This window comes from Pleurodeles waltl, chromosome 12 (assembly GCF_031143425.1).
Source record: "Pleurodeles waltl isolate 20211129_DDA chromosome 12, aPleWal1.hap1.20221129, whole genome shotgun sequence".
Taxonomy (NCBI): Eukaryota; Metazoa; Chordata; class Amphibia; order Caudata; family Salamandridae; genus Pleurodeles; species Pleurodeles waltl.
The window spans coordinates 79,453,033-79,468,763 of NC_090451.1; the positions used below are offsets into that span (position 1 = coordinate 79,453,033).

The following is a 15,731-nucleotide window of genomic DNA, read 5'->3' on the forward strand; positions in this document are numbered from 1 at the left end:
CTCTTCAGATAGAATTCAGTTAGTAGAGGCAGCCATTTTCCTAACCCTGTAGCGCAAAGTAGCTAGCACAAGGGTGCCACAGTGAGAGGAGCAGCGTATCATAGCGCACAAAAGTGGAGCAATCTCCAAAACATCCTCCTCTCAGAATTCACTGGTGTCTTGTCTTCGACAGTCCCCTCACGGCTACTGCGACCTTGCAGGTGCCACTTCAGTAGCTCTGTCTAAAACAGCATTCAAATAGCGCTGCTTCCTGTTTAAAGAGGCCCCACCTCAAATACCTGCTTCTACTGTTGTTTCTCTGTGCTTTGCTGTGCATTCCTGTGTCTATAGGAATATACGTGTGTTTGTTCATATGGGTACACACCCCAAAGACTACATCTCAGTCATTCCTGGACAGTTATAGTAAAGACTCCATGGACAGGAGATGTTTTAAAAAGGAGAAACGTGTATATATATTTTTTTTTTTTTTACAAACTGTTGCCACCAGGGCTAGCCACTGCTTGTACTTATGTAACCCAAATGTGTCTTAAGTTTTTTTTTTTTTTTTTTTTTGTATAAGACAACAAAGTAAGACTACAAATAGACGCTTTGAGTCCAGATGTGTTGCTGGCACATCACTGATAGGTTATTATAATATGGCCAGCACAGGGCCACGGGTGAAAGACCATAGACAATTGAAATGGTGTACATCAAGTGTATGTTGTACATAATTGTGCCACACATTTTGTTCACATTACAAATATTTGAAATTTGAGGTCCCTGCGTTTAAGTGAAGGTAGCCTGAAAATGGGCTGAAGTAGCCCACGGGCCTAATATGTCCTCTCCAAAGATCTGTGTGGCAGCCAGGATTAAATGTTTGATTCTCTGTGGGACAAGCTTGACAAACGGTTGGAAGATAATATATATGTTTTATCTTGTGTCTGTCTCTTGGTCCTTTCCTTGTATTGGAGTCATGTCTTGTCGTGGTTTTGTGTGTGATGCCATGTGGTTCCTCAGGATTTTGTATGTTAGCTGGATACAGGAACAGGTACTCGGGAATGAGGTAATAAAATCACACTGCTGGTGGGACAATGCAACATATGACTGATCACCTACTTTCTGTACTGATTTACATAGTAATAAATTCTTCAACACGTGTATTTGTATGCCTTGTGCTGTGCATCTGTGTCTTCTCTTCAGGTCACCCATTATCAGGGCCACTTGAATTATGCAGCAAATGGCAGGCAAAAGTATGTGGCAGAGGTGCCTGAATTATGTGGCTAGAAAGTACAGATTATGCTACTTAATGCTGCACATCGTAGCAACGTTATTTTGCTGTTTTGTCATTTAACCCACATTAATACGGTCTGAACAAAGATTTCTCCTTATCAGTACCAGTTTCACGCATGACCACAAAAGTCATCAACTTAAAAAGTGACCAGATGACCTCTGCAAAGATCTGCGTCTCTGCAGAATATGCCTGAGTCAAAGACTTGTTATTTTATTATTATTGCATTAGTTGTGTGATGGGGTTATGAAGAGGAATGAATCTTTACGACTGTACTCTATATACATGACGCAGTCTAGGTTTCTAACACAGGAGTTAATATTTTCTCTAACATAATACATGATTCTTGTTTATGACTTGTGAGGCACTGAGATTCTGTGACCGGTGCAACATTCCATTTATGCTCCACAGACTTGGACTGATCCGCTCTCAGCATCACCACAACATTAATTTGTTTCAGAGCAGCGGCTCATGGCATCTTCGATACACACAGATATTCCAGTTACTTGACTGACTATTTCTGGACATCTTCTTTGACGTTAAGAGAAGTCAGAGGTGAGTCGCTGCCTAAGAGGGACATGACTGTATTAGCTTATTCTCATTGTGTGTTATATGACTGCACACCAAAAGTACACTAATCCTGTATGCTTCATATTTGTTGCTTTTGGGAATGCACAAGCTCCTCTTTAGATGGTATATCGTCTACCCAAGCTCTGTGGTGTGAGAAAGGTACCTAGTGGTTAGATGCAAATATTGCCAATTTACCTTAAACAACTTAATGGGGGACTGCACCATTGAGACAGTTCTATTTTGCCAGAGGAGCTGAAAATTGCACCGCTCCCTGACCCAGCTGTTTCAACAGAACGTCCATTGAATGGGTGGGCCAAATTCATTCTCACATGTTTTGCCTCAGCCTGTAAGGGCACAGACAAGCTAAAAACGATGGCGCTTGATGTGCCTTGCTATGTCTCCGAATTTTTGTATTTGGTATTACAATTCACACAGAGGTGCTTGCCAGCTGGAAAAGGTCTGTGTGTTTTCTCATTTATGGCTGTGCCACACACCCAAACTGTGTCAAAACCGGAAAGGGGACCAAGCATCTGTCTGATATAACACAAGACACCACCATTGCAGTATCCAGTGCCACGACATTGGCCACCCTTGGCTGGATCAATGTCCTCATCCTAGTATGCAGGTATATTTTGAATGCAAACCTTTTCCCGGCACCTAATCGGGCACCATGAGATTTTTGTACTGGGGTGAATGTTTGACATTTTTCAGCATTCCGTCCATCACTTGTTCTTTTTGCATTTGTGGCCCTAAGTGGTAAGGGAATGCCCAGATGTGGGTCCCGTGCTTCCCATGCCACTGGATTCAAGCTAGCCTGGCTGATGAGGGGTGTGAAACCCCAAAACCGGTCCCAGGATGCTTGTTTCCAGTCCAGGGAAGACCTGGTCTGGCAGTTCGGGCTGGACTGTTCCCATGGGGAACAGGGTCAAGGCTGATTTGCATATGGCTGGGTCCAAACTGGAATGGCATGGGCAGCAAAAAAACAATGGATTTAGGCCCAGATCTCTGTACTGGGGGTGAATGTTTGACATTGTTCAGCATTCCGTCCATCACTTGCTCTTTTTCCATGAGATTTACTTGTCAAATGATTTCACAGGAAGTGGGAAGTTGGGCTAATGTGCCCAATACCACTCATTGTCCAATTCACTCATTTGCATGGATAGGTTCAAATTACTTGTGTAAATGGCTTGATTTACAAAAGTGGAATATGAATTGGAAGTTATTACTCAATTTACACACACATATTACACGTGTATTATGTAACATTAGGTTGGAGTAAATCAACTCTCATGGGTGTGGAGTGTGCGTTCCATGGTGGGGATGCCATAGAGAGTTTGTGCACACTGACAGATGTATGAATTGGTAACTACTCACAAACATTCTCAGGCTGGAAAAGTTTAGAAAATAACTGTCGTTACCAACGGGAGTAAATCATTTCTCGGTAACAGAATGAGGGTAAGCATCCCTAAACTTTGTGGAGTTGTAGGAGATTTGGCTTCTCCACCAGGAAAAGGGGAGTTAGAAAAGGTAAATGTCATAGTAATCAATTTTTTCTCATATGAAATTGTTTTCCATAAGCAGTTACGCATGTGTAGCTCCTTGCGATTGTGAGTACTTCTAAAAAGTTGGTACTGTTGTAGTCTCCCAGGATTACTTCTGGAATTCCGAAACCTGAATCAGAAATCTCACCCTTATTGTAGGAGTAAGCTTGAGACTGAAAGTGGCCCCTTGTGTCTGAAAAACACACACACACAAGCGTAGGAGCCATGATTCCAGACCGGGTGGCAGACTAATGCCCCTGTGAATATTTGTTATTGTTTTTGCTTCTGTAATTCTAACTTCCAGTTTAATATGAAGCTGGTGATTTATGCTCAGACAGTCTTTATTTGCTTCTGTACACCAAAGTTTGGCCTAATTTGCTAGTTTCATGTATGTGCATTCTGAAACAGTGATCTGCTACTTAAGCTGCAAAGCCATGGCTGCTTCATAGCTTCCTTGGGCTTGGTTAACATTACACTTCATAATTCGTATGGGCCTAAAGTACTTTCTTTTTAAATATTTCGAACACTGGATTTTTCTACTTGCTGGAAAAGCTTGGGCCTGTGTCGTCATTCTCCTCACTCAGCGAGGAGAGAGGTCTGTGATCTCACGGAATGATAGAGTGAATGGCCTATTAAAAGCACCCGGGATGACACGGGAAGCAGGTCACTGCACAGCAGCTTTTTTTATTTCATTTTCATATTGCGGTTCTTATGTGCTATATGCATATCAGAGGTACATCGTGAGGTTATTAGAACGCTGTATTGTATGCCATTATAGAACACGCATGTCCATTGAAGTACTGGGAAGGCAGGATCCATGCCAGGCTTGCATGGTAATTACTGTGTAAATAAGTTCCATATGAATTATTTTACGTAATGTATCTTATATGGGTATCAAGAATCTCTGACATGGTTCTGGACCTACCTTGGAGTCCCAAGAAAAGGATACATTTGAATTATTTTCGTAGCCAGAAAAAAATCCAGTGAACCAGCCCTGTAGGAGCCTCACTGGGCACCAATGGTCATGCACAAAAATACACTATCGTCCAAACCCAGGCTTCCCGCTCTACTCTGAGTGGTCCAGATGGCCAAGCCAAGACTTCAAATTTTGAGTAGCCACCCCAACAGAGATAATTCTCACTTTACAACCATCAGCCAGTATACAAATGTATGCACTGAAAAGGCACCATCAAGACCCAGGAGATTCAGGTACACACATCTGTTCTACAGAGTCCAGTCCTGAACTGAGGGCTGTCATGAGACTATTAACCTAAGGCAGTGCTTTAAATAAATACAGAGTACCAGCCCTTCTGTATTTCTATTTAAAACCTTAACCCAAAGTCACAGATGTTGCACCTCTAGAACTTATCCTGTTGGCCAACCTACCACTGAAGCTCTGTTTCACCAGTGTGCACACATTTGAAGCTTCCTGTTAAGTTAAGCTGCCTGTTCTGGTATTCTCTTTGTATAAAGTCAGTTTTTAAAAGTTAGCCTGTTCTTTCCAATGTAGAGGAATAATTTATTTAAATGTTTAACACACAGAAATATGTGACTGCCCCCTTCTCTTTGCTCCTCTTATGACCTTCCTCATTCTGTGGGTTAAATGCCATGAAGGTGCCTCTTTGTGGCTTTTTTGGTGCTATAAAGGTTTAGGTAAACACACTAGAAAGGGTTGCATCTCTAGGGTATCACAGCCAGTCTGTAGCAATGAGCAAAAATCTTCCCAAGATGGCAGCCTTGTTGTTTCCTTTTTCCTGCAGCTACGGGCCTGGGAATGTTGCTGTGGCTCATGGCATATATCCACTACACTCCAAACCAAAATGCATAGGTAAAATACATAGTCACTTACAATGCCAACAACTCGAACCCTCACAAATGCAAGACTTATTGTATTTCAAATGCTTGTTAAATTATATATATTTTTTAATTTCTCTTGCATATGTTGAGTTTGTGTTTTATTGTAATTGTGTCAGAAGATGAATACAAAAATAAGCCACTGGATGGATGAGTACAAGGATGAGTAATAAAATACATGGATGAAGATTTGAGTGCCTAGCCCAGAATGCCAGAAAATACTTTTGTTCATATACCAGACCTATTGGCATTGCTAGTGCTTGTTTTGGTTAAGCAAACATTCCAAATCAGAGTTTGTTTTGATATGGCTTCTGAGTTGGAACTAGTTACCTGGGGTCCAGAAGACCTATGTAGATGCAATAGTTTTGCAGGATGTTGAGATGTATCATTACTTAATGGAAAGCTGTCCTTGTTGCTGCGGCTTTGTCTCCTCCTTCGCTGTTTTTATCCTTTAAAATGAGGGTATACGCTTCTGAAAGCACTTAAAGGACTTCCTTCGATCGGCCATTATTGATTGACTGCCATTGCATTATGAATATCTTTCCTTCCTCTCCATTTGCTAACTCTGTGGCTCTTTGTAGCTAGTTTCAGCGCACCTTGTTGGTACCTAACTGACGGCATCACACACGTTCTCCGGAAGTAGGAAATAAAGCTTTTCCTCTCCTGGTCCCATGGCACCAGAATCATGCAGAGCAGCCATATGAAGGGAATGTTACTTGGTTATGTGCTGTGCAGTGTTTTGAACAGCAAAGGAATCTTGATGGTAAACAAGGTCCACCAGGCCACATTGTAGTGCTGTGATTTGAAGCCTGTGTCCCTTGATTTACCTTTAAAGAGGCTCCTTAAATAATGTAAATAAACATTGTAAACTTTATGCTGATGTTTGCCCGGAAACCTAGCTTGTTTAAATTATGTTGACTACTTTGTTAAGGCCCTGATAAAGCGAGTTAATGTCTAGAAACCCATGTCTTGGCAAGCAGCATACATTTTGGAACACAAAAGTAGGATATTTTGAACAAAAAAACGTTAAACTGTATTTTCCTGATTGGCTTTTATTGAAGCAGAGGCAATTTTAGGTCAGAGACAACCAAAATAAAGCCATTTTGGCTTCACAGGTCTGAAATCTCCCACCTGAATCACGTCTGTTGGCATTTATGCAAGCAGTGGCATGGTCATAAAAATGAATGTGGCTAGGTCTAATATAGAATTAAGGATATAATTAGGAAAATCCTTAAAACAATGACTATGAAGAGTATGGATTTCAGTTTCGTTCTCTTATGGACTGCCCATCTTGATTACTCATGCAATGTTGAAGCCATACATCTTCAAAATTCTGCCTCATTTGAGCACCTCATCCAAAAACACTATCTATTGCAATCCCATACTAAGACAGATCTAGAATATACATGGCTCACGTGAGTCTGTCCAGACTATTTAATACCGATATTGGGAGCCTGTAGCTAACTACTTAAATGTAGTGCAGACCCGTCACCATTCCAGAGATGAATTGTTTGTGATCATCCCCAAAAGACAACCTAATAGATTTCAAGTCCCTAACTCCAGATCATGGAAAAGCAGTACACACAAGAACCTGAGAAACACCAGTAAGTTCATTGAAGCATGTTGCGCGCATCGTAAGCAACTGCAGAATAATGACTTCTAAGCGCTCATGCATCCCCCACTAATGCCATTATGAATCAAGCGGCAGTGCCTTGTTTTTGTTTTTTTGTTACCATTCCAAGATTGCAGGCACCAGTATTAAAGCGGTAACATTTTAAACAAGCATTGGCATAGCCAATAGGTCTTGCTTTGGGACCTTATAAGTGTTTAGCCATGCAGCTCATTAAACCTTTATCAGAAATAAACTGTGTTTGTGCATTCCTTCATACACTTGGCATTAGACTGTAATGGTCAGGACATCCCCCTAGAGGGCACCACAATAAAAATAGCATTCGGAAGAAACATGGTCATGTAGCAATATAGTCAGCCCCTAAAAGGCATACCCAGATGAGGGGGTGTAATGCATTACACATTTGCAGGCCTAGCAGGCCTGCTAGAATACTATCACAAACAAGGCCCTTAGAACACAAACTAATCCCAGCTTTAAAGCTAAAGCTCCAGCCATGAGAGAGCTTAAAAAGACGTTGGGTGGTGAGAGGTTATGATTTTGCCCCGTCCCTCCAATCTAGTGTGGGGACCCAGAAGATGAGCTGAACCAAATGAGCATGTTGTGCTGAATGTTTTAGTGGTGGTCCCATTGTTTTGGGTCCACCACAGACTGAGTTATGAGCAAAAATGTGTTGGATAAGGAATTTCCTGCAAAGCATTATGGGGCGAGTTTCTTGAGTTCATTTAGTATTATAGTATTGGCTCTCCCGCTGTGACGGGGAGAGCCTCATTCAGGGATACACTTGTGGTTTTTTTTTCTATTCAAAAGGTGCCAGTTTGTATATTTTTCAGCGGCTAAACTTGGGAAGAATTTGGGAATGGGGCTGCAAATTTAACAATTGCTCCTATAAAGTGCTCAAATCTTCAAGTCGAGTTTGTGCTATATAAATGTAAACAAAAATCCCCCCCCAGCTTGCAGCCTTATTTGGGTGCAGACACCGCAAAGAAAAACAGAACGATACCAGAGGATGAAACAGCATACAGCCACAAGCGTGAAGGTGACAGGCAAAAGAAAATAGTAGTGCGCGCACACTAAGTTATATGGGCAATCTATGTAACAGGGTCAGTCTCCAATACGGTAACAAAACAGCCTCAAAAAAGGACAAACGTAAAGCATTTACATAACAAACCAAAGGAATTTTGAAAGGCAGGCCAAGGAACGAAATAAAGTGATGGGCATGATGAAAGCCCACAGAAGTAGATCACAGCATGTCAAGAGACTGCATATCCGGGCTGCTTAGGCGCGACCTCAAAAATATATAGTACATTTAAAAAAAAAAAAGCATGGTAGCAAATTGCAGCTGCCTGGCTCTCTAAAAAACATTTTTTTTTTTTTGTTGTTTTTCTTTAAAGAACACAACAGTAAGTTAAGCTTGGGACTGGGCATGAGCTGAATATGGTCAGGGACCAACAGCCATGGAGGGGGTGGGGATGTGAAACTAAGGACATATGGAGAACTGAGCAAGAAAATGCATGCACACTCCCTTGGTGAGCTGAAAACAAAAGAAACATAGTTTTGCAGTATAAATCTTTCTTGAGTCACATGATGTGCATCTTTCCGTCATCCAGTAGTTGGGTCCGTAATTGCCTGTAACCTTCCCCCCATTTTTTTTTTTTTTTTTTCCTTCCTTCTTCAGTGTCTATAGATTTCTCCTGTTGAGTCGGGACAAATACTAAAGGTGGAAGAGGTTAAGTGTTTACATAACACTTGACACTTGAGCCATTGTGGAGTTTCATACTGATGTTTTCTCAAGGGAAGTAGTAGAGGAAATCCAGGTTTGGGTAATGGAGTACATTTTCTCTCAAATGAGATTCAGTTTTTGAAATAAATGAGACTGGTTCGTAAGGATTGTATGTTGTATCAATAGAAAGTTAATCGAGCAAGCGATTAGGATGGGTGGGAGCATGGTGAAAAGTTTGTGGTCTTTTAGCAGTACTGCACAAATGGGTTGACTCGTTCGAAACTTCGAAGAGTATAACTTTTGTCAATTCTGTATTGGGGCATCTTATGGAATGGAACTGCAGACCAGAGAAGTGAGCATGCATAAAAGAACAATGCATGGTTATACTAGATTGAGTTGTGTTATGGATTAGAAGGTGGGTGATGGAGTAAGGCTTAAGTTACTTGGAAATGCGATCAAAGGAAACTTGAAAAGAAAGGCGGTATGGATGTTTAAAGCTCTTGGGTTTGTTTGTAGTCAGGTCAGTTTGGAATAATGAGTTGCCAGTAGTATCATGGTGTCTGACTGGGTAGTTAATGAAAGTGAAAGTAGTCCAATCTACTCAAGAAGGAAGAAAGGAAGCCAAGCTAAACGTAACCATTACTTTTAACATTTTTTTTTTTTTTTTAGATATCATTTTTTAAAAACTATTTTTAGCCTTCGAGGTGGTTTTTGAACTTGCGGTTCCTACATCTGGAGTTGGAAGTATGTGAAAAAAGCAAAATCCTGACTTGTCCCTGTACATCCTGTGGGTAGTCAAGAAAGGCTCTTCACTGTATCCTGCACCTCAGTTTCCTCTATGTTCATTGTGGAATGTGGATTTTAATCTAAGCCATATTTACAATTCTGCTTTTATTATTTTATATTTATATATATATATATATATATATATATATATATATATAATATATATTTTTTTAAGTTCTCATCCATGCATGTAAGGTACAAGAGGTAGTAACAGAACACTAATCGTAGCTTGACCCTCTGGGGAGTTAAAACCTCATCATTCGAGACCTCATCAACTGGGGAAACACTGAAATCAGAGAACCTCCCCCCACACACACACACACACACATTGCTGAGCCTTGTCTATAATTGAACTTTTGGATTTGCCCCTGAAATCCGGACCAAGCCCTTGTTAAAATTCCCTGGCACCCAACTTGCAGATTCAATCAGTCTAAAGCGTATGCAAGGAAAGGTTCTCGCATCTTAACCCACTTCTCTGATCCAATTACGCATATTAACCTATTCTCTAACCGTGGTACGAGAGTTAGATAACCACGACCACCTTAGACAAATTTCTCTACGAGCTATCAATATCAGTACAAAAAGTAGTTGAGGCTGCCTGCCAATTCCTCAACTCTGGTCCACCCCCTTCTTGTGTACCAAAAACTGCTTCATCCACGACCGCTTAAGCACACAGCACCACCCACCCCCCTGGCAACCACCAACACCACAGATTCACCTCCGACTAACCTCCTGCTCTCCTGGGTCAACGACCACGACACCATCGAAATCATAAACACCATCCACTCCGGCTCTCCATCTGACCCCAGCCCTCACAACATCCTCAACAAAGCAAGCTCCGTCAACGCACCCCAACTACGGAAGATCATCAACCTCTCCTTCGAGTCCGCAACCTTCCCAGAGAGCTCGAAACATGCCAAGATCAACTCCCTACTCAAAAAACCCAAGGTGGACCCAAAGGACCTCAAGAACTTCCGGCCTATCTCCCTGCTCCCCATCCGAGCAAAAGTCATTGAGAAGGCTGTCAACAGAGAACTAACCCGCTTCCTCAAGGAGAACTGCACCCTGGACCCTTCCCAATCCAGATTCTGCAGCAATCACAGTACCAAAATCGCCACCATGACGTCATCAGAACCCTACTGGACAACGGCGAAACCACGGCCCTCATCCTCTTGGACCTCTTGGCTGCGTTCGACACAGTCTGCCACCACACCCTACGCTCACGCCTCAGCAATGCTGGAATCCGCGACAGAGCCCTGGACTGGGTCACCTCCTATCTCACCAGTAGAACCCAGAGAGTCCGCCTCCCCCATTCAACTCGGAGGCCACCAAAATCATCTGCGGCATACCCCAGGGTTTGTCCCTCAACCTGACCCTCTTCTACATGGACCCGCTCGCTAACATCGCCTGATTCCACAACCTCAACATCCTCTCATACGCCAACAACACCCAGCTGATCTCTCCCTCAATAAGGACTCCGCCAAGACCAACCTCCACGAAGGAATGAAGGTCATCACCAAATGGATGAAGAGCAGCTGCCTCAAACTCAATTCCGACAAGACTGAAGTTCTCATCTTCAGCTCCACCCCCTCCGTATGGGATGACTCCTGGTGGCCTGCCACTCTTGGAGCTGCTCTGACTTCCGCCGACCATGCACGCAACCTAGGATTCATCTTGGACTCCTCATTATCCATGACCCAGCAAGTAAACCCCATCTCCTCCTCCTGCTTCAACACTATCTCCTCCTCCTGCTTCAACACTCTCCAAATGCTCTGAAAGATCTACAAATGGATACCTACTGAAACCAGAAGAATAGTCACCCAATCCCTCGTAAGCAGCAAACTGGACTACAGCAATGCCCTCTATGCAGGAACCACAGCCAAACTCCAGAAGAGGCTGCAACGCATCCAGAACTCCTCTGCATGCCTCATCCTGGACATCCCCTGCCACATCACAGACCACCTGAGAAACCTGCACTGGCTCCCCGTCAACAAGAGAATCCCCTTCAAACTCCTCACCCACGCTCACAAAGCACTGCATAACACCGGACCAGAATACCTCAACAGACGGCTCTCCTTCTACATCCCGACCCAGCATCTCCGCTCCACCGACCTCGCAACCATCCCAGGTGTCCTCAGAACTACAACCGGTGGTAGATCATTCTTGCACCTCGCCGCCATAACGTGGAACACTCTTCTCACCCACGTGTCAGCCCAAAGACCTCCTTACCTTCTCGGAAACTTCTCAAGACCTGGCTGTTGGAGCAGTAGCAACAACCCCCCACTCCCTGCTTCAGCGCTTTGAGACCCTCAAGGGTGAGTAGTGCGCTTTACAAATTCCTGATTGATTGATTTCAAGTATCTGCAAGAAAATAACTATGATATGAACACTGATGTCGCCGCAGACAGTCCATGGGAGCACTTGGCCGTCACTGCAGTCTGATTACAAGATAACTCCATGTCATCAAGGACCCAGTATTTCCAGTCCATGGGTTTGTTTTTTCCAAATACTTGTTTTCTGGTGTCTCATGCTGCCGGTAGGTAATCAAATGGAATCTGCTGAAGCGAACCAATACTCTCATTGGGTTGTTACATGAAAGGCAAATGCAGGAGGCCCTGAGTCTTGGGTGCCATAATAACCCGGGAACCGTACCCCAGCATCACAGCTAAAATGAGTTTCCTCGAGCAGTGAACACTTTTGTTCGTCTTCCACCAGGGCAAAACCTGAAAAACAAAGGCCATTTTTGACCAATCCCACTGCCACAGCATTAATCTAGGGCGATGCGGTGGTCATTCTGTGCAGCCTTTCCCTTCTATTATGTTGACATATTCTGTGCCCCCAGGAGACAATCACCGCCCTTTCTACAGGTCTGAATTGGTCATGCCTGCCAGCTGAAGCTGTCAAACTTCTGCAGTTTTGCGCAGTTGGTGGAAACATGAGAAAGAACCCAAAACAACCCTACTTGTTATCCTTGGGAGATGCCAGCTGCTCTTATCACTCAATTATGCATCTTGCCATCCCTTGGAGGTGGGTAGGCCTGTGTATGAAGCAAGGAGGAGTCATCTGCGTGCACAGAGCGCTATTACTACACAAGCCCAACTAAAACCACAGAGGTTTTCCACCCACATGGGCTGTGTTCAGTCTCTGCAACTTTGACTGAAATTCTGTGCCAGTAATCGGCTGCACCCAACACCCTCTCTTTTAGCCAACAGCTAGTTTTGAAGATTGAGCTTTATTTACCCGCTGTCCAACTTGTTTATTGATTTTGCTTGGCGCTATCAAATGCTTTACCAAACGTGTGAAAGGTCTCCAGCTAGGAAAATACGCAGTCCCAAGAGGGGCGAGTGTTAAGAAGCAGGAATGGAGTCTGACAAATGGCCTCTTGCACGAGTCTGCCTGTGTTTTGGCGCAGTCTGATGTGTGCAAGGAAGAATGCAAAGCCGCATAGTTTGTGTTGTTCCAGCAGAATATGCAGTTGTTTGTACCCTTTTGTGCGGGCAGTGGTGTAACATGGTTCTTCAACAGGGAATTTAGTAATAGCGACATTGTTTGAATTAATATGAAGATGTTTTTTTTTTAATCCATATGATTTAGTTCAGTTTTAGTGGGGAATTGCATAAACTCTCGAGTTTTTAAATTAAAACGTATTGGCCTTTGAGATGTAATTGCAGTGAAAAAGCACTCCGCACAATAAATCACCTAAGACAACTTTGTGAAAATGGCAAAGAACAAGGGGAGAATGCAGTCGATACCCCGAGCATCTTAGAGCGGAAGGAGGTCTTGTTTATCAGACAAAGGATGTCCTCGCTGGTTGCCCACTCTGCAGTAGGGTAACTTTGTGAGTGTGGACCGTTGGAAGGTTTGTGTTACACCAGAGAAGTGATCTGTCAGGAGTACTAATCTATAGAAATGATCTGTTAGGAGTACTAATCTCTAATACTCACAAGCAGTTGTGCTTCCTAGACTATAGAAATCGTACAAACGATGCCTTTCCTGCCTAATCCACATCATTATTGCTTTAGGCAGCAGTCGAGGCTCTTTGCCAACGGGTGAAGTGTCTCACATGTATATATGCTCAGAAGGGTGAAAACCTCGGTTTGTTTTAGGTCTGGTTTGATTGCGGGTACCTGACCCACTGACAGAGGAGAAATTATTTCTCGCGTTCTGTATGATGTTTCATTCCACCTTCTGGAGAGCTTGCATTCCAGTATAAAAGGAACTATTTTACTTCTCAGAATTACAGTGAATTATCGCACGTTAAGCCATTTATTTCATTGATGCATTGAGTAAAAAAGCAATCTTTTATTTTTTCTGCAGCAGGATATATATATATATATTTGATTTAAATAGCCTGGGCTTGCCATGCAATAGTCATGCATGCCAGACCTGTTGGCTTTGCTGATGCTTGCTTAAATAGGTGACTACGACTGTGGCAGCCAGTTATTGCTACCCAAAAGTACTTTCCTCAGTTTGCTCCGTAGCTTTTAGCTAGTGTGCTGCTCTAAGATCATCCAGCTGTTATTACTAATTAATGATTCAGGACTGTGTGGACATTTTTAGGTTCTATATATTTATATTTAAACGAAAGATGTTCCACATGGGATTTTTTTACAGAAAGAATTGCTTGTATGAATACAATGCTACTATATACATTTTTTTCCACCTTTTCTTTTGTTGCATCTCTTTATAGTAATTTAAGCAAAGAATCCTATTCACTCTTCCAAACTCATTATTTCACACACTGCATCTAGACCAAAGATTTGGTGGGTCAACAATCCTTGTGAAATATTACAGGAAGCAGCACACTGAAATTCGAGTATTTTGAATTGCTGTTTAAGGCTATACTTTAGAGGTTGTTAGAGGCTGCATCACTACACGGATTAATTGAATTTATTATTGATAGGTGTTCCTCCTTGTGCTGACCTTTTGACTGCTCCGCTGCTCACACAGCGCCGAGTTCTTTCCTGCTTCAAAGAAGCAACTCTTCATATACAGCATAACAACTGCAATACTACCACTTTTTACTTTGCAGTACTGCCCAGTTTTTGGATCGTTGCCCTAAAATTACCTGTAAAGCAGCAAGGAAGTGAAACGCATTGACAGTTTGTAGTAGCCAACATTAAACATGGCATTCAAGATATTACGTAGTCTTTAAGTATGAACTCTTGAATTCAAAACAGCCTCTGCCTCTAAAATCAATAAAAATTACTGATTATTTTTCATTGTTTCTTTCTATAACATTAAACAGGCATTGCTAATATCTCAGCTTTGTCAGGCTAAGTGCCCTGAATATAAGGTAATACATACGTTTTCAAGAGTGAACTTTTGTTAATGATGTTTTAATTATTAGATTAAAATTGAAAAAACGTATTTAAAATGTTTTTTTTCCCTTGAATGCTTTAATCTCTGTTTGAGTAGACTTTGTTTTTAAGGTTTAATATAAATGGGAAAAAAGGAATGTTGGAGAGCAATGAGTTTGGTAGCATTGTACTCACTTAAGCAATTCTTTGGGTAAAACATCCCCTATAGGGTAAATCTTGCATTATTACCCCATTCCTATGTGAATAATGGGTAGTCCTTTTCACCTCTTTGTTGCAAAATTGGGGTCAATAACATCCTGCCCTAGTTTTGAGGATTCCATTCCCAACTGTCATCTGGTATATGAAGTTATTGCTAATACAAAGCAGTCTTCACTACGTTACCTGAAACGCGTACAACTTAGTCCAAATTCATTTCCATTTCTCCTGATTACCATACATTGTAATGGTCTGTCCTTTTCCTTAATTTTAAACACAAGTGGAAGGAATTTTAAGGGGTAAAATTGGTGGTACTTATGGTTACATTGGTTTTAGATCGCAGCACTTCAAAAGCAAATTAATGATGAGTGATGGAACTTTTTAGACTTTCATTTATTGTGGCTGACTTGAAGACAGCTATAGCTGTTTCGCCAGCTTCATGGTATTTTTTATATATATATATATATATATATATATACCTAGTTTCCATAGGAAGAGTGTTTTTTGTTGTTGTTTTGCCAATAACTTATATTTTAGTGAGTTCAACTGCTGTCTTGAAAGTTTCAAGGTGATCCCTCAAGCAGGGGGTGGTGGTGGGGGGGAGGGTTCCAAAACATGTACTCCCCATTCATTTTTCTATAGGGTTTTGAACGCTACTACAGCCCAAACCGCCGTACAGAATTACACCAAATTTGGAAGAAAGATAGCTCTTGGCTAAGCGAGCACACTTTTTGTGATACGGTGTAAATCCATTCAGTGGCTTGGGAAATTTTAAAGTGCAAAAAATATAGATATCTAGGGACTTGGATCCACTGCAGACTGATTATTTCCATTGCAACCCCCATTT

At 42.1% G+C, this 15,731-nt stretch overlaps 1 protein-coding gene across 2 annotated transcripts in view; it reads left to right on the top strand.

Annotated features, from left to right (window-relative positions):
* The window catches only part of CSNK1G2 (casein kinase 1 gamma 2), a 153,653-nt gene that overhangs the window by 22,916 nt on the left and 115,006 nt on the right, over window positions 1–15,731 (top strand). Inside the window, exon 2 of one of the 2 annotated variants that reach the window (XM_069217384.1) lies at window positions 1,679–1,822. The exons of the other annotated variant lie outside the window; for it this stretch is intronic. The gene's annotated coding sequence lies outside the window, so the exon portion shown is untranslated. The remainder of the gene's footprint in view (window positions 1–1,678; window positions 1,823–15,731) is intronic. 2 annotated transcript variants of the gene reach the window in all.